General features: G+C 32.5%; 1 pseudogene; it reads left to right on the top strand.

Moving 5' to 3' along the window:
* Window positions 1–7050: 7050 nt before the first annotated feature.
* Window positions 7051–19036, top strand: LOC114396931 (annotated as a pseudogene).
* The last annotated feature ends 1602 nt before the right edge of the window (window positions 19037–20638 follow it).

Here is a 20638-nt window from a genome sequence, read left to right on the forward strand (position 1 = left end):
TTCTGTTATGATTAGGTTTAATCAATTAATTAGCCTTGTGCATGCAAAGGAAGCAGGCCCACCAACGAAATTAGAATTTGATGTTTGTCTCAAAGAGAATGTATATATTCTAATTAATAATTATAAATCTTCTTTTAGTGTCTTGGAGTGGTGATAACGACTGTTGAATCATTCCAAAACAAATAAAATTAGAAAATTCTACAGTACAGGATTAACCTAGGTCGACTCAGAGATACAATTTAATTTGGTTCTTACTTCTTCAATTCACTTATAAACAGTATGAAGAATTTCAACAAATAGTTTGTATGCAATGTAAAGGAATGAGAAATCACAAAAATAGAAATGAAGGAACAAAACAGAACAAAAAATAAAATATGAATCAAGTTTAATAGCATCAATCCAATTCACTAAACTAATGCAAATTGAATTATCATAGTTACTATGAATGATGTTTAGATTATGAAAGTTCATTCAATTGCATTAGAGATAGTTCAATTGAATAAATCCTAAATTCATTGAGATCACAAATTAGGTTGGAATATCATCTAAATAATCAATGATTAAATTTTGAAATTAGGAAATGAATCCATAAACTAATTCACTTTCAATCCTAAGCATATTCATAATCATGAAAATCAAAAATAGGATTGAAGAGAAAGATGAACATCCACACAGAATAAAAATACTAAACCAGAACTCAAATTCAGCCTTGCTTGGAGTGGATCCTTAGATTGATTGAGTGTTTAGCCTTCCATGATCATCATTAATGGAAGAGCAAAAAAATTTGTGCAAGGAAGAACATAAGGGAAAAGAGGGAGAAGAATGAAGAATAGTTGAGAGAAAAAGAGAGAAAAGAGTTTAATCTTAAAACTTGCACAACAAGTTTCTAAATCTATTTTTGTACAAAATGAAGTAACTAACTAACTAGCTAACTCCACTAATATATAAGTGACTACTCAAAATGAAGGGATGGGCCTTTATTAGGCCCATCTAATCTTCTTAATTAAACTAATTACACAAGACAAAACCCAAATTCACAGCCCAATTATTCAAGTGTAGAGGTTTTGACTTTCAATCCTAATTTGACCCTCAAAATGGTAGAATTGGCCCAAGCTTATTTCTAACAAAATTGAAGCTCTTTTTCTTAGCTTTCCAAGAACTACTCATATACTTTATTTGGAGTTTTGAAGTGTCCTATTGGCCTTTCACAAGGAAGATAGGTCAAGTAAACACAAAATCTGAAAATAAGCAATAATGCTTAATTAAGCTCAATCATTTGCCTAAGACCAAAAATGAGTTAAGGTGGGAAAATATGAGTCAAAGAGGGGTCAAATAAGCTAAAAAGAATAAAAAATACTAAACTACAAATGCTCAATCAAGTGGTGGAGGAATAATAGCTTAAAACATAAGGTTTTATCAAAGATAGCAAATGATATACTAGCTATTCCAAAATAAATTGTAGCCTTGTTGGAGTCTACATTTACTATTAGAGGTAGAGTAATTAATAAGTATCATTCTAGGTTGAACAAAGAATTTGTTGAAGCTCTCATTTGTTGTAAGGATTGTGTTCATCATAATTATAACTCGAAGACAAAGTTAAAGGTGTATAATTTTTATTATTAATTAGCTTTTGTGTTACATTTATTTGTTCTAATAACATTCTTTTCCTCATTATGAAGGTGGATGAACAACAAGAAGAAATCATTCTAGATTCAATTAGGAACCTTTCTCAAGGTTTAGCATTAAGAATAAAATCATAGGTGCAGTGGCTCTTATAGGGAACCATTCAATAGGGACTATGAACAACTATATTGATGAGTTCATCATTCTAAAGCATTTTGAAGTCTCTATTCATCCTAGAAAAGCTCCTATAATCAAACCTGTAGTCTAGCACCTTCCCCTCTATGAATGGACAAAATGCAACTCAGATGGAGCCGCTAAATGAGTGCATGGCATTGCTGCTTGTGGAGGCATATTTAGGGATTCTATAGGCAGCATTTTGGGATGTTTTTCCTTGCACTTGGGTGTAACTTTAGCTCTATGTGCTGAATCGATATGAATGCCATTGAGATTGCTCATCGTCGTGGATGGTATAAACTTTGGTTGGAATGTGATTCGAGCTTAGTGGTTAAAGCGTTTGATCATGATGATGTTATTCCTTGGTAGTTAAGTACACATTAGAGGAATTGTGTTCATCTTGCTCATAGCATGAATCTTGTTGTCTCCCATGTGTATTGTGAAGGCTACACCTGTGCAAACAAATTAGCAAAGCACGGGCTTATTACTTTGGGTTTTAGTTGGTGGGATCTTACTCCTTATTTTCTTATTTCAAGATAGATGTTGTCTTCCTAGTTATAGATTTCATTGATTTGATTTAGTTTGTAATACTCTTCTTATATTTTTCACTTTTTAATACTATTTGGTATGCGGGTTGACCAAGGTTAGCTGCTTTGGTGAAAACCTAGTTGGGATTAAGGTATATATATATATATATATAACACTACCATACATGTGATCTTTATCAATATTTTTTTGCTAACATTTAGTAAAAATGTTGCTAAAAGCTTTAGGCAACATTTTAAAAATATCGTCAAGTATGAGTAAATGTTATTAATATGTTTTCACGATAATATCATATATAGCCCATTTCACTAACCTAACGACATGAGTTATATACAACATTTGATAAAATATCGCAAAAATATATTAGAAACATTTATTCATATTTGATAATATTTTTTAAATGTTGTCAAAAAAATTTAACAATATTTTTACTAAGTGTTAGACAAAAAAAATATTACTAAAGATTAGAAGAAATTATCTTGAAGATTTGATAACATGATTATAGCTAGTTGGTTGAAATATTTTGTGATTAAAACTTGTTTTTAACTTCCTTGAACTGGTTTATAAATTTACATTAGTTACATTTGGTTTAAAACTTGTTTCTTAACTTTCTTGGTTACAAGAATATAAAACTTGATAGAAGTTTTGGTTTTTCTTAAAAATTTTGATAGAAGTTTTGTTGTTTGGTTGAATTAAAATTCTCTAGTGAAATGACTTAATCGTTATGCTTTACATGTGACTTAGAATAGAAATATGAAGTTGGGATCAATGCTTTTAAAATTGGGTTTAATTCAAAAGACATCTTTGAGTGAATGAATTTTGGTTTGATTTTATGCATCACATGAAATAAGATATAACCCAATTTAGCTAATTGGAATTTGATGCAAAAATAAAAACTAGATGAATAACTTAAAAATTTTATTGTTGATGTCAATTTTTATTTTAAATGGTTCTTTTGTTATATATTTATTGAAGTGTCTCTTAAAATTAGTTTACCCTCTAAAATAATTTTTGTCTTAACCTGGTTCAGATTTCTCAACTTATTTTTTTGTATTAAGACTAATCGGCTGTTGTTGTGATGGACCTCACTGTACCTTGCTTAGTTCATTTTAGCTTTGTTTGTCTTGTGTATGCTACTTGATTGAATATTAAGTGTTCCAATGATCATTCTTGTTTGATTTTGTGAAATTTAAGCCTATATTGCAATGGTCACTAGCCAGTATAGAGTAAAAACGTATAATTTAAAGTCATTTCAACTAGTTTGTTATGTTTTTTCTGCATTTTTGCATATAAATTAAAAGGTAAATAACATTGTAGTTTTGTTATTATTTCTTTATATTAAAGCTAAAAAAGTATTGTTTGAGGTTTAAATCTTAAAACCGTGAAAATAGAGCTTATTAAAAAAAATTGAACAGGCTCAGGCCTGGCAGGTAAAGAGCTCAGGCTGGGCTTTATTTTTTGGCAATTACTATTTTCACTCCCTTTTCCTACTCATACACCTTTTTTTAATTTTTAACCAAAAATACCTCTAAAAATACACACCCCTTGATCATCGGAAGAAGGATTCTCCTGGCCACACAAAGGCAACCACCACAACATTATTACTTCTTCTCCCCGTGGCCAAAGGTTGAAATCTGAAGGAATGATGACACCGAGCCTAGACAAACAAAAAGAAATACACCATCTATTGCCAAACACTTTACATATCATTAGCCTGCATACCCAAAAATTGCAACGCAAAATCTCAACAAAATTAAGAATATGCACTTGAAGTTTCATATTATGAATTTCATAAATCAAGAATTTGACCATAAACTATCACATACAAGACCTTCTTACTATGAATCAACAACAACAAACATATGAAGTTTTCCTCCATCTATAACAACATTGTTCTTGATAGAATATTAGTCTTTGTTTGAAAAATGATATTACTACTGCATAATTGTGACATAACCAGTTTACCAAGATAACATATATCCATCTAAAACACCTCTACACATCACATGTTTAACAAAAAAAAAAAAAGGCTCAAACATGTCACTCTTGGGACAAGAGGCAAAGAGGGCTGGTATGTTGAATGATGATAATGTCATGGTAGAGTGAAATTGAGTATAGCCACAACAACCAAGGTTGAAAAGACAAAGTTAAATTCATTCAACCCAATATTAGGTCTTGAAGCCTCGCAAAGATTGACGTCACGCAACGTGGATGTAGTAAAGAGACTAGAGTGAAAAGGAGGAATGAATTTGTCAAGGATATTTTTTTAAATAAAAATTAGAAATGTAGTAGCAAAAAGAGGGAGTGAATATAGGAACTCCCTATTTTTTTAATTGAGGTCAAGCTTAGGCCTAGCAAAATTGGCAACTGCTTGGGGCACATAGCATTTTGCTGGGACACCCAACAGTTTTTCAAAATGACAAAAATACCCTTATGATTATAAATAGCAGGTTATGTTTTTAATTGCTGCAGTGCCTATTTTTTCGTAAAATCTCACTCCCTTAGTGTAACTTGCTTCCGTTAGCCTCCTATTCTGAGCGTTTGTTGTCTCCAGTGGTGTACATGTGTTGTTTACGAATATACGGTGAAGTTGGGTGGTTTTTCGTCACCGGAGAAGAAGAGATGCACAATTTTAAAAAAAACATATGAATTATCAATCCGTATGGTTCATAGGAATTACTGATTCGTAGGACTTTTTTTTTAATTGTAAATATATTTTTATAATTTGTTGTGCAGTGTAATTTTTTTGTAATAGTTTTAGCAATTTTATAAATATTGATTTGGTGATATTATTTTATAGTGATATAAAAACAATAAAAAATATTAATTTAGTAATTAGATTGGTAAAAAAATAATAATATATATAAACTTTTAAAAATTGCTAAAACTAACATTAGATTGCTAAAAAATTAATTTAGTGATTAATTGAAAACAATTTAGTAATTAGATTGGTAAAAGTAACATTAGATTGCTAAAACAATTGTTTGTATACATTTAAAATATTTACTAAAGTTGATAATTAAACAATTTTGATATTTAACTGAATGTTGTATTTAGATGTTTATTACAGTGATTAATAGTTGAACAAATTTGGTATTTAATTGAATGATATATTTAAATGTTTATTATAGTGATTGAAAATTAAACAAATATGATATTTAAGTGAACGATGTATTTAGATGTTCATTACAGCAATTGATAATTAAACAAATTTGGTATTTTATTGAATGATGTATTTATTAGAATTTATATGATATTTATTAGTCATTTGTTTAATTATAATATTATTTGTTCTTTTTTATAGTTGAATATTTTAATGAAGATATGTAGTGAAAATGTATTTTATGGCTATATGATGTACAATACTTTTTTTTTAAAATTTTGTATAGAGCTACATTTGTGTCAATAACAAATGAGGTGATTGTATAATTTTTTAAAATTTATTTTTTGTTTACCATTGAATTTGTTAAATTTTTTATTAAGATGGACGAAGAACAATGAATGTATGATAGTATCATGTTTGAAGAATTTGATATGAATGTTAAAAATAAGGAAGATGCTGGCGTGAAAGTAGAACATGTTGATTGCTCTAATGCCTTTAATACTTCTGTATTTGTCTAATTTGTTGTTGGTACAGTAATTATATTACATAAATGTTCATTGATCTCAAACTTTCTTTGAATTGTATTATAGTTGTTTACTACCCTTGATGAAGTTTTACATTGGGCTTGATCGATGGCTCGTGAAATTGGATTTGTTGTCGTGATAATGAGATCAGACACAAATATTAGTGTTAGAGGAAGGGCCTCATTTTTATTAATAGCTTGCGAAAGGAGTGGTGAGTATAGGCCTAAGAAGAATGATTTGGTTAGAACATGCACTAGCAGTAGAAAATGACGATGCCCGTTTAAGTGGCGTGAGAAGCCAGTTTTGGGAGGAGAATGATGTATGGTGAAGTTAACTTGTGGGACACACAATCATGAAATGACAAATTCATTTGTTGGGCATCCATATGCAGGTCGACTGACTAAAGATGAGAAGATTATTGTTGTTGATATGACAAAGTCCATGGTGAAGCCAAGATATATTCTTTTAACGTTGAAGGAGCACAATGCCAACAGTTGTACAACAATCAAACAAATTTACAATGCCATAAATGTTTATCATTCCTCCATGAGAAGGAATAACACCTAAATGCAACAACTCATGTTGCTTCTTGACCAAAATCAATATATTCACTGGCATAGGATGAAGGATGAAAATGTTGTACGTGACTGGTTCTGGAGTCATCCTGATACAGTCAAATTAACTAATTATTGTAATTTGGTTTTTATATTAACAGTACCTACAAAACAAATAGGTACAAACTATCGTTGTTTGATATTGTTGGTGTTACACCAATAGGAATGACATTCTCTGCTACTTTTGCTTACTTGGAAGAAGAACGTCTTCATAATGTTTGGGCTCTACAGCAGTTTTGGGGTCTTTTCATGAAAGTTGATGAACTCCCTGGGGTTATTGTTACTGATAAAGATTTGTCTCTGATGAATGCAGTGAAAGTTGTATTCCCAAATGCTACAAACTTGTTGTGTCGGTTTCACATTGACAAGAATGTGAAGGCAAAGTGCAAAACCCTGATTTCTCAAAAAAAATGCATGGGATTATGTGATGGAGGCTTGGAGGAGTTTGGTTGACTGTCCATTTGAAATGGCTTGCTCTCTGTGGCCTATGTTTGTGGACTATGTGAGCCAAACATGGGTGATTACGCACAAAGAAAATTTTGTGAAAGCATGGACTAACAAAGTGATGCATCTAGGAAACACAACTACTAACAGGTATGAATATTGTTTTTTGTTTGTGTTGAATTGTTTAAGTGTTGACTTAAATGAAAATGTTGTAGTTTTTTATACGTTGTTGTATATTTCATTTGTAGGGTTGAGAGTGTGCATTGGTCAATAAAGAGACTTCTACAAAACAGCCTTGGTGACATATGCAGTGTTTGGGAAGCAATGAACAACATGATGACACTTCAACACACCCAAATTAGAGCATCTTTTAAGACAAGTACACACATGGTTGGGCATGTGTTTAAAGTTACTTTGTACAAAAAACTACCTGGCATGGTATCAAGGTATGTTTTAAATGAAATTGTTGTTAAGTATGAGCATGTACCTTATGCCGGCAAAAACCCTTCATGTTGTGAATGTGTCATAAGGACTACCTACGGTCTTCCATGTGCATGTGAGTTGTCTAAATATGTTGTTTGCTCCATACCACTAGAGACAATCCACATTTTTTTGTGTAAACTTAGTTTTTCAGATCAAGGGTTATGTGAGGTTGAGGTGACCATAACTAAGAAGATGGAAACCATATCGAAATGATTTGAGCAACTCGATGTTTGTGGCAAAGTAAATTTGAAGACAAAGCTTTGAGAAATTACTTATCCTGATTTGAACTCTATGTGTCCTCTGTGGAAGCAATGCCTTCCAAGATTATTTTGATGATGCCAAAGAAACAAGAGTTAGGCAAATTCCAAAGATTCAAGAATCAAGATTCAAGAATAATCAAGATCAAGATTCAAGACTCAAGATTCAAGAATCAAGAGAAGACTCAATCAAGATAAGTATTAAAAAAGTTTTTCAAAACATTGAGTAGCACATGAAGTTTTCACAAAATCATTACCAAAGAGTTTTACTCTCTGGTAATCGATTACCAGAAGGTAGTAATCAATTACCAGTAGCCAGCATTGTTTTCAAAACTGATTTACAAAGTTGTAATCGATTACCATAATCATGTAATCGATTACCAATATTTTAAAATATTAGATTTCAAATTTCAAGAGTCACAACTAGTGATAAAATAGTTTTAAATCACTTTAAACTTATGTAATCGATTACACAATACTTATAATCAATTATCAGAGTTCTAAACGTTTTGATTTTCAAAATTTAAACATGAAGAGTCACATTTGTTGATGTGTAATCAATTACAACTTGATGGTAATCGATTACCAGTGACTGATTTCGAAAAATAAATTTCCAAAAGTCACAATTCTTCAAGTGACTTGTTTCTGAAGATTTTTTCAAAAGTCACAACTTTTAAAAGGTGACTAGTTTTAAAGAAATTGCCAAGAGTCACAAACTTTAACTTGAGTCATCAAGAGATTATAAATATGTGACCATGACATGAATTTTTCAACATCTCTCAACACTTTCTACAAAACTTTCTAACTCATTTTCTCAACATCTTTTCAACAAGTTTTTTTTACAGAAATTGTTGATTCAATTCTCTTCATCTTTCTAAGAGTTTTTGTTCAACACTTTCTCTTCCAAGAAAAGTTCATTGTTCAAAAAATTGTGTTATTCATCTTTTTATTCACTTCTCCCTTTGCCAAAAGAATAGAAGGACTAACCGCCTGAATTCTTTTGTGTCTCTCTTCTCTCTTTTCAAGAGAATTCAAAGGACTAACGCCTGAGAATTCTTTTGATTCTTCCCTTCCCCTTAAACAAAAGATCTCAAAGGACTAACCGCCTGAAATATCTTTTGTTTCCCCTTACAAAGATTCAAAGGACTAACCGCCTGAGAATTCTTTGTCCCAACACATTGGAGGGTACATCTACTTGGGGGTTGTTATACTGAGAACAAGATAGGGTACATCTCTTGTGGATCAGTTCAAGTGGAGGATACATCCACTTGGTTGTTCAAAGAGAACAAGGGAGGGTACATCCCTTGTGGATCTTTGGCTTGTAAAGGATTTTACAAGGTTGAAAGAAATCTCAAGAACCGATTGGTTGCTTGGGAATTGGATGTAGGCACGGATTGTGGCCGAACCAGTATAAATCTTGTGTTTGTCTTATTCTTCCCTACACTTTTTAATTTCTGTTGTGTTCTTTTATTTCCGCTTTACTTTTGTCTAAGTTATTGTCTTTGTTCTTTACATCCTCACAAATTAGTAGTAAAGCCTAATTGAATCTAGTAACATTAAGAAGGTTAAATTTTTAATTAGTCAAGACACTTTAATAATTAATTCAACCCCCCTTCTTAATTATTCCGAGGCCACTTGATCCAACATCCTCCTCTAGAAAAGGTGAAGACCAAAGGTGCTCCAAAAAAACCGCTGACCAAACAACAAAAGTCAACAAAACATAGCCCGTCTTATTAGGAGTATGTTGATGTGTTACACTCTGTGCAAAATAGTAATTCTTCAGTGAAACATAGTACATCATCATCTAAGCAACTAATACAGAGACAAAATATTCCAATGTTGGATCAATTTCATTCATACATCCAAGATTCTATTGAAAACATTATTAATGTCAGAGCAGATGGTAATTGTGGTTATCATGCAATAACTGCCTTATTGGGTATGGGTACAGAATCATTGTCATTGGTATGCAACCATATGCATAAAGAACTCACAAGCTGGTCGGAAGAGTATATAAACCTACTTGGTAGTATAGAGAGATTTGAGGAATTAAAACGTTCCCTACTTGTTGACAGATTATCTATGGTACGTAAATTTATTGTTATGTCACTTTTTTCTTAAAATAACATTTAAGTAATCATTATTTTTGTCTGTTACATGTAGGTTACCATACACAAGTGAATGAATATTATGGATATGAGATATATCATTGTTTCACAATACAATGTGATCGTTGTTTCTCTTTCACGACAACAAAGCATGACATTTATTCATCTTAGAAGTTAACCACCACCAGATTCTTTTATGCATCGCGTAATATGCATTGGTCATGTGTATGTGAATCATTTTGTTCAGGTAATTACATAATTATTATGTTAGTATAAATGTTGACAATGTTAGAACATAAATAAGAACTTTGAAAATAATAAACATATTGTTTCATTAGCTAATGGGCACTAATTTAAGCATTACATTAATTTACAACATAGTTGAAAGTAACAGAAAATGTAACAAAAACTACAATTAACTAATACAAATTTTGCATTGAATCATGTTGCGACCAAGACATGTCGTCTTTTATTTTGATTACAGGTTTACTAAAAACAACTAAAATTTCTATTGAGTCAAATTGTTTCTAGTAGTTAGACTATACTAAGACCTTTAGCACATCATTGTTAGTTTTCAGCTCAACTATTTCAAATTTGATAACTTTTTCTGAATACTCAGAATGTCCTGTCTGTCAAAAAAACAATTGTCTTACCGTTTGTGATTCATGAATACTATAAGGGGAAATCCCTTGAGGTGCAACTTGCTTGATCACATCCTTGAGTCTGTCGATGCTACATCCCGAAGGAATGTCAAATCTTTTTGGATTTCCTATGAACGAGTAACCCACAAAGTCCTCCTAGCGTGGCATGTTCCACCTCCCATTGTAATATAGCAGGGCATCATGAGTAGGAGTCATAATGGCTTGAAGTAAGTTTAATATATCATTCGGTGTTCTACCAATGGTACATAATAACTCAATCAGGTAAACAAACGAGTATTGATCATTACACATTAACATTGTGTTAACATCATCATCATTTTTCAATTGCATAGATCAAAAGACAAATTGGTTACCTGCATCTGTGAATGACTATCGGTAGTAAATTTCATCCAAATATTGATCGTTAGTTAGTTAAAGGGTATTATGCATTCTGCTTTTTAGTGTTTTAAAACCACAATCATTAGGTACTCGAATGGGTATCGGAGTGGAACTTTGGAAATAAACACTAGATTCATTGTGAATAATCGATCCATTTGGAAAAATAAAAGGTAATCTGGAATTGACAATGGTCTAACTGCTTTTTTCTCCCAAAAATGTCATAGTTTCTTGTAGAATTTGGTTTCTAAAGGTAGATTGGGTGAGAATGTGTGATTGTTGAGAGTGTTTTTGTGGTATATATAGATGTTGTTCAATGAGACTGCTTGTGTTTTTTTTTTTTAAATAGACGTGTGTCACTTCCTATGTGTTGTCAAGTACAACAATGTTATGTCATGCTTTAATGTTGCATCAGACATGCATTGTTACTATCAGAATTAAAATAATTGAGTAGTCCTTTCTATGTCAATATGTAGTATTCATTTTTTAAAACAGACGCATGCAATTCACAATGTGTTGTCAACTTTGAAAATGATTTGTGACGCTTAAATGTTGCAAAAAACATACACTCGTAATTTGTTATGGACGAATTAATTTATTCCTCAAATCAACATTAACGGTTAATTAACGATAAATGGATAACAAAAATTTGTATACAATAATTTAAAATGTGTCTGTAAGTAACACACCAAAATTATAAATTAACCAAATGTCAATGTCAATACATAAATGTACCAAATAAAAAAATTATTCAAAAAATTAAAATTGACATATATAAGGCAAAAAAAAAAACTTCAATGACCATTCGTACGCCGCCTACGCCTCGATCTATGACCTACAGTTGGTTAGCCAATGTAGCTTCTTGTGATGCTCAGACATTCTTCAGTAACAGTATAGACTTCTATTCCTTCGATCAAGATCCTCAGATTCAGTAGTCTCTCCAACTTGTCAACAATTGCTACATAACCATCCTTGTAAGTGAAAAAAAAACAAACATAACAATTGTTAGTAATAAAATAAAAAAAACAAAACAATAAACACAACATACCAAAAAAATATATTACCACTGCATGTCCAGGATGATGCACATCAACATCTGCTTCATCAGGTGTTGCTGTCGCCACCGGTTGCTAATGCACATCTGGTTCAACAAATGTGTCATATTGCTGAATCGGCGAAACTATGGGAAGATCCTCTAGCTGTGCAGGAGTCATAAACGGATGTGAAATCATGTAAAATCACTCCATGTAATCTGACGAACACTGGTCAGGCACTACACAAATTTTCCCTACAAGTGCAATGTAGTCACCGAACTACATCCATCTAGCATCCCTTTCTTCTACAGAAGTCGAAGGCGTAGTAGGATGTGGCGGAATAGTCTAGATGTACCCAAACTATCGTACAATTCTCTTCGGTCGATGAATGATCGTCAAGGTACCCCATCTGAGATGGCCAGAAAACAAGGAGATGACCTCAAATTTTCTAAATGAACAGTGGTCATCATATGAAATCCAGCACACAACATCAAGGGTCAGTCTGTCCAGACGCCTACGATACGTCGACACGGGTAGTGCCTTGCCAGAGGTCCATTGACATGCAGGCGATCTCCTCTCATCATAATCCTCGACAGCTAGGGCAGAACCAACAGACGGGAAATGCTCATAGATCCAGCACTAAAGATATTTTGCAAACATATTCATTAAAATAAGTGACAACATATAATAACCAACGCCAATGAAAAAATGTTTTATTAACATGTGAACTAACCTGTAACAGAGTGATATATCCTGCAAGCTACCTCGTCGTGCTCTTTGACGCCTCATTTAAATTATCATACATATGCACAAGTGCAACAGTGCCCCAAGCGTAAGTCTCACTCTACGTCAAGTCACGCAATGCATCCAAGAATACCACGTGCACGTGTGTGACACTCTTGTTAGCAAAGAGTGTGCATCCAAGCAGATGCAACAAATACGCTCGCGCTGCAACAATCCAGTGACATGCCTCGATTTTTGTCTGATACACGTCTCACAGCCACGATAGTCGAACATAAAAGCCATGACATTAAATTGTCTCAACTCTTGCCTCTACAGTGCTAACCTCGAGTAATTCCACCAACAGATTGACAGTGTCATCGACATGAAGTTGCTTGAAACTATGAAACGCCCTTACGATAGGCAAATGTAGCAACGATGCCATGTCATCCAAGGTGATAGTCACCTCTCTTATAGGCAAATGGAACTACTAGTTTCCTTATGCCAGTGTTCCACAAAAGCAGACATTAGTCCTCAATCGCCCATATCTAAGGAACACGCGATCAAAGGACTTAGTCCGTTGGAAGCCACAAGGCCTTTAATCTCTAGAGCAGGCCTCCTGAACTTAGCCATCTTCCTTCCATGGGAAGATAGCTTCAGCTCAGGATGTTCTTGCAAACAATAATATCGATCATGTAACAAAAAAATAATAAGTTGTAAACTACATGCTTTATGTTTTTTAAGATTTACATACATCTCCATTCCAAACTCTCAAAGCAATGTGATTTTCAAAATCTCTCAAAACTGATGTGTCATGGGGTCCGCCTGGAAAACCCTCAACATTAGTAACACCTTCTTCAACATGTGTGGTTGTTATTGCTCTTAGTTCAATTCCTTCGCGCGCCGTCGAAGGATCCTCAACATCACGCACTTGTTGTCGTTGCCTACGGGTAAATGCGGTAGGCCTTCACCGCTGGGGAGCATCATTATCATCGTCATTAGTCTCTCTCCTCCCTAGGGCTTTTCCTATTGCTCGGTCTAAAGCTCGATCGAGACCTCTAGTTCTAACCATTATCTGCACAATATTTTTTAAAATATTTTAAATTTTTGTTTCAATCATTTTTTTAAACTAACTAACATATTTTCCATGTTTCTTTCAATCATTTTTTAAAACTAACTAACAATGTTAAAATATTTTAAATTTTTGTTTCAATCATTTTTTAAAACCAACTAACAATTTTAACATATTTTAAATTGTGGTTTCAATCATTTTTTAAAACTAACTAACAATTTTAACATATTTTAAATTTTGGTTTCAATCATGTTTTAAAACTTAAAAACAATTTTATATATTTTAAATTTCGGTTTCAATCATTTTTTAAAACTAACTAACAATTTTAAAATATTTTAAATTTTGTTTTCAATCATTTTTTAAAACTAACTAACAATTTTAAAATATGGTTTCAATCATTTTTTATAACTAACTAACAATTTTCAAATATTTTAAATTTTTGTTTCAATCAATTTTTAAAATTTTTTAAACTAACTAAAAAAATTCTTTTATATTTTTATAGTTTTTTCACCAATCTAATTACTATACTAATTTTTTTTATTGTTTTTATACCACTATAAAATAATTTCACCAATCAATCCCTATAAAACTATTGTTAATATACAAAAAAATACTAAAACATAACAAATAAAAAATGAATCACAAAATAAATTTAGAATTAAAAAAATTTAAAAATAAATCAGAAAATAAATTTACAATTAAAAAACAAACATGTTGATCTGTATGATCCATACGGATCAACAATCCGTATGACCCATACAGATTGCTAATCCGTATGGTTCATACGGATTGGCAATCCATATGGGTCATACGGATTGCCAATCCATATGGCTTTTTTCACAAAAAAAATGTCAGGCTCAGACAATACAAAGCACAAACAACAATCATTCAAATAATACAACGCACAAACAACAATCATTCAAATAATACAATGCACAAACAATGATAAAGAGAATACTTACCTCGAAGGAGAACGCAAATGAAGAACACGAACAAAGAAGATGCAAGGAAGAAGAAGCAGCAACGAAGGAGCAGGACCCACGAAGGAAGAAGAAGAAGCAGGAACAGAGGAGTAGGACCCACAAAGAAAGAAGAAGAAGCAGGAACGGAGGGAGAAGAAGAAGAAACAACAAAGAACACGAAGAGGAAGAAGAAGTAGCAAAAGCGCCACAACGAAGTGACTCATACGGACAAATCACTTTTTTATTTTATAAACAAAAGATGAAGGGCATTTTAGTCCTTTCACCTTGGTTGATGGGTGTCCCAGCAAAAACGTTGGGTGCCCAAAGCAACTCCCAGCAAAATTTAGTCTAGCCTGTTTTCACCTTATAGACAAGGGTTTATTCACCAATTCAATTCAAAATTAAAATCAAATGTATTAAAAAATTTAATATAATTAAGCATCATTAATCCAAGAAATTCAAATTATGTGCTAGGATTTATCATTGTTCACAGCTAAATTGACATGATCGTAATTTTAAATTAAATTTTATTTCAAATTGATTCAATGAACCTAGATTGCTATTCAACTAACCTAATTTCAATTCATTTCAAATAAAAAGAATATATGCAAAACAATCATTAAGTAAAGGAGTATAAAACCTAAACCAACAGTCCTTAAGTTCCCTGGATTGACAAGGCCTTTAACCTTCCATAGCCATCACAATTGGAGAAGCTTGAAAAAATAATGTTGCAAAAAACATAGAAAATTGAATAGGAAATAAATTTTCTTAAATCCAAAAAAATGTAAAACTACACAAATTCGCACTCTAAATTGACCTATTTAGAATTCATAGTCTACCCCTAGCTCAAGAGATGATCCACAAAATAAGTTTTCCAATAAGTACTAATGTCTTAATTGGACTTAAAATGAATAGGATATACCCAAATTAGTAAAAGTATGTTAAACATGCGCCGGTAACACATCACCCAACTTCAAAGCTAAATTTGACATCTAATTTGTTCGAATTGGCCAATTTGATATTCCATAAACCTTGTAGGTCTTTTTTTCAATGTGCCTAGCATATAAAGAATATGAAAATTAGAAATCTACTCCAGTTATGACCAAAACACTAAAGCATGGCCAATAAGCATCAAAAGTCGAAAACTTACTTCAAAGTCCAATTCAAATCAATACTTAAAAATTGATGTCCACATCACCTAACTAGAACCTACACATCATTACTAACAAACTCATCTAGATATAAAAAAAATAATGAAACTAAGATAATTAATGTGTCAAAACAGTAACTACTGATGGTTGTATATTAATGTTATGATGTATTATATTAACATTTGATATATTAATATTCAATAACTATTTTTTATTTAAGCTATTTGTTATCATAATGTTAGTGTAGATTCATTATGTATATACTAAAAATTAAAATTTCTATATGCAAAAATTATACCAGTAAACAGCAGCGGACCCACGTTGAGGCAGAGTGTGGCTATAGCCACACCAGAATTTTTGAGATTTTTTGAGTTTTTTTTTTTTTGGTTTCAAAATTACATCATTTTGATTAGTAGGTTTTTTTAAATAAAACTTCCTTCTCTCTCTCGTTCACTGTTGTTGTGCTGCACCTGACCTAGGGTTCCTCTTCCTCTGAAATTTGAATGCTAAACGGTGAACTGCGCCTCTTCTTCCATTGCGTCGTGCGCTGCCGCCGCTGCTGCCCCTCTCGGCCTCTCCACCTCTTCCCTTCCACCGTTCCATGACTTTGTTGAGGTAAGGTTTCCATGAAAGGCCTTGTTTGCTTTTGCTCTGTCCATTTTGTTTCTCTTTCCTTCCTCTTTCAGGGACTTGGTCCTTTTCCTTTTTCACCAGATAAACCTCAAAATTCAACTTCTTGCAATGAATTATTAATGCACAGCTAAAGATAACAGTGGCTTTGAGTTAGATAATTAACTAATTTTAGTGGTTTTATTGTCTCTTTATAGGATGAAGAAATTTTTTCCTGTGCTTTCTAAAGACAAAGATACTTCTTCGGTAAATCTAGAAGCATCAGAAACTCAACATCCAAGTGAAAGTATTAAAGTTGTTGATTATGAATTGTTGGAAACAGATCCAAGAATTAGGCCTCCAATTTCAAGCTATCATCCTGACATCCAAAATGAGGTAAGGAAAGCTTATTTAAAAATTGGTTGTCATCAACCTCCTCATAATTTCGTTTACCCTTGGTCTCTTAAAGGTAATCAAAGACGTAGATTTGGCAAAAATTGGTTTGATTTGTATGATTGGATTGATTATAGTGAATCTAAGGACCTAGCATTTTGCTTGCCATGTTTTTTGTTTAAGAATGTCTCTAAATACAAGGGAGATCACTTTTTGACCGAGGGGTTTAGTGATTGGAAGAATTCTCAAAGATTGGCTAATCATGCTACTTCTTCCAATAGTCATGTTGATTGTGTGCATATGAGTTATGCTCTCATGAACCCAAACCAAAGTATTAAGGCTGCATTTGTTAATCAAACTAAACAAGTGAATTCTGAATATCGTGTTCGTGTAAACACATCTCTTATAGCTACTAAGTTTCTTTTGAGGTGTGGCATGCCATTTAGAGGGAGTGACGAGTCCTTTAACTCTTTATTTAAGGGGCCATTTCTTGAGTTGGTGGACACTTTAAAGGAAATTAACCCAGAGATAGCTAATGTAATAGATTGTGCTCCGGGCAATAACTTTATGACTGCTCCTACGATTCAAAAGGATCTTGTTGCTGCTTGTGCATGTGAAATAACTCAACAAATTGTATGTGATATTACAGATGATATATTTTGTGTTTTGATTGATGAATCCGGTGATGTTGTTGGTAAAGAACAAATGGCTGTTGTTATTCGCTATGTTAATAGTGAAGGTTTGGTAAAAGAAAGGTTTCTTGGGATTGTTAGTGTTAAAGAAACAAGTGCTAAGTCACTTAAGGAGGCACTTGAGAAGTTGTTGTCTATTAATGGCTTGAGTTTATCTAGCATAAGGGGGCAAGGATATGATGGAGCTAGCAATATGCGAGGTAAGTTTGGTGGTTTGAGAACTTTAATTCAAAATGAAAATCCATCCGCTTATTATGTGCATTGTTTTGCCCATCAACTTCAATTGGCACTTGTTGCATGTGCTAAGACTCACAAAGATGTTAGTGGTTTTTTCGGTAAGGTTAATATGCTTGTTAATTTCATACGGTCTTCTAATAAGAGACAAAAATTGCTTCCGGACAAACAAGTATCTCAATTTACTAAACTGATTGAAGAGGGTCAGATAGAGACTATTAGTGGATTAAATCAAGAATCGTCTATTGCTAGAGCGGGTGACACTCGTTGGGGTTCCCACTTTAGGACTCTCACTAGTTTGATGACTATATATGGTGTCATTATTGAGGTACTTGAAGAAGTCGGGAAGGATACGTCATTTGAAAAATATGGTGAAACTATGCTTTTGCTAGATGTGCTTCAGTCCTTTGATTTTATTTTCATGTTATACATTATGGTTGAGATTTTAGGATTTACATATGATTTAAGTGTAGCGCTACAAAAGCGTGATCAAGATCTTTTGAATGCTTTATCACTTGTCAAAGCCACCCAAAGAAGAATTACAAGAAATGAGGAATGATGGATGGGAAGAACTTATATCTAAGGTTATGGAAATTTGCTATAAGCATGATATTGATGTGCCTGATTTGGATGCACCGTATGTGCAAGGGAAGAAACCTAGATGACATGCTACCACTTCTAGTGTTTCTAATTTGCATCATTATAAGCATGATTTTTTATTTAGTGTTTTAGATTTGCAGTTGCATGAGCTCAATGCTAGGTTTGATGAAGAGAATACTGAACTTTTACAATGTGTTTCATGTTTGAGTCCCTCATCATCATTTGAAGCTTTTGATGTGAAAAATTTGTTGAGGATGGTTGAACTTTATCCAAATGATTTTGTAGATGTGCCGGAAGTGGTGGTGCGACATCAACTTCAGAATCATGTTAGAAATGTTCGATGTGATCCAAAATTTGCAAAGTTAAAAGGACTTTCAGACCTTTGTGCAAAGCTTGTGGAAACAAAAAAGTGCAACACATTTGATATAGTTTATAGGCTTCTGAAGTTGGCTTTAGTCTTGCCGGTAGCAACTGCAAGCGTGGAATGTGTTTTTTCAGCTATGAAGTTTGTGAAGAGTCAGCTATGTAACAAAATGGGTGATCAATGGTTAAATGATCATCTTGTAACTTTTATAGAAAGAGATGTTCTTGGAACAATCAACAATGATATTTTAGCTCATTTTCAAAAAATGGGTAGTAGACGATTTTCATTGTAAATACATTTCATTAAACAACATTATTTCTTATTTTCAATATATTTTAGTCTATAATTTCTTTTATATTTTAGCCACACTGATATTTATTGTCTGGATCCGCCCCTGTCGGTAAACATAATCCCATACTAAATCATATGACTTTGTATATGACGTTTTTTTACAAAGACAAGACGCTACACTTAAATCATTTGTAAATCCCACACTAAATGATTTTATTTTCATGTTATACATGATGGTTGAGATTTTAGGATTTACAAATGATTATTATACCCAATTTTAAATACTTTCACAAAACCTTGTAATTAAACAACCATATGCATTCTTGTACACGCTTTCTCAATTTTTTTTAACTAAAATCATTAAACTTGCTATGATAATTTACTATTTGATGATAATATAAAATAATTTTATATTATCAATATTTTTTTCTTATAATAATTATTCAATTTTTTAATATGATATGTAACCCTTATATTTATTCATCTATACTTTCTAACCATTAATTATAACTTTAGTCATCACAAAATCTTTTGTGCAGAAAAAAAAATCATGACAAAATATTTCTTTTATTTTATTTAAAGACAACTTATCTTTATACAAAATCTAATTTTTTTTGTCAATTTTTTTTTCACTTTTTTTTGTTGGTCATGGTATTGGTTCAAAATAATCTCGTTGAAAGTAGTGACTAAATAATCATCGTCGGAGACCGAAAGCACACACAAGATGAAAGTAGTTTAGGCAATGTTTGGTAAAATTAACTTATAAGCTAGTTAAAAGCTTATACTCTATATAGTGTGTTTAGCAAAATATTGTAGTTCGCCTCTAGTTTTTTTACTAGTTGAAAAACTTGTTTGGTTGTTTGGTAATCAAGCTTTTTTTAATAGCTTCTACTAGGCATGGAAAGTGTACCCGTCCCCATTGGACCAATCCTGACATGCCCTGACTTTGATGGGGGAAAATCGTGTTGGCGGAGGTCAAGTTCGAGTTCAGGTTTTCCCTGGTTGAGAAAGTCGAGTTCGAGGATGGAATTGAGTATGTTGGTCTCCGCCCCCGCTCCACTGCTATTCTGATATAATAAATATTTTAAATTATTATTATAATCTTACAATTTCAATGGATCAATGTTTGTTTTATGCATGAAATTATTGTTTTTCTTATAATTGCGTACAATTTTTACTTAATTTCATGTTGAGCTCAAAAAATAAATGAGAGCAAGCAATTTTTACTTAATATGTTGCTAAGCACTTGAAATTTCAATCTTAGTAAACAAGATATGATCACTATTTCTTTAAACTATCCAAAAATAAATTAGATCAAACAATTTTCACTTGAAATTTCGATTTAACATGTTGTAATAGATTTAGTCCAATTACAAAAAAAAATTGTCCTGTTTTCTCCATTTTCCATGAATGAAAAAAAAAATGAAATCGGTGGCGGGAAAACCCAATCCCCAAGTGAGGATGGGGATGAGTCTAATTTTTGGATCCCGATGAGGATCGGGAGGGGGCGATGGGGAGACTAAACCCGACTAAACCCACCCCCGCCCCGCCTTGTTGTCATGCCTAACTTCTACCATTTTTTGATACACTACTTGAAAAAACA

The sequence above is a fragment of the Glycine soja genome, chromosome 18 (genome assembly GCF_004193775.1).
Source record: "Glycine soja cultivar W05 chromosome 18, ASM419377v2, whole genome shotgun sequence".
Classification (NCBI taxonomy): domain Eukaryota; kingdom Viridiplantae; phylum Streptophyta; class Magnoliopsida; order Fabales; family Fabaceae; genus Glycine; species Glycine soja.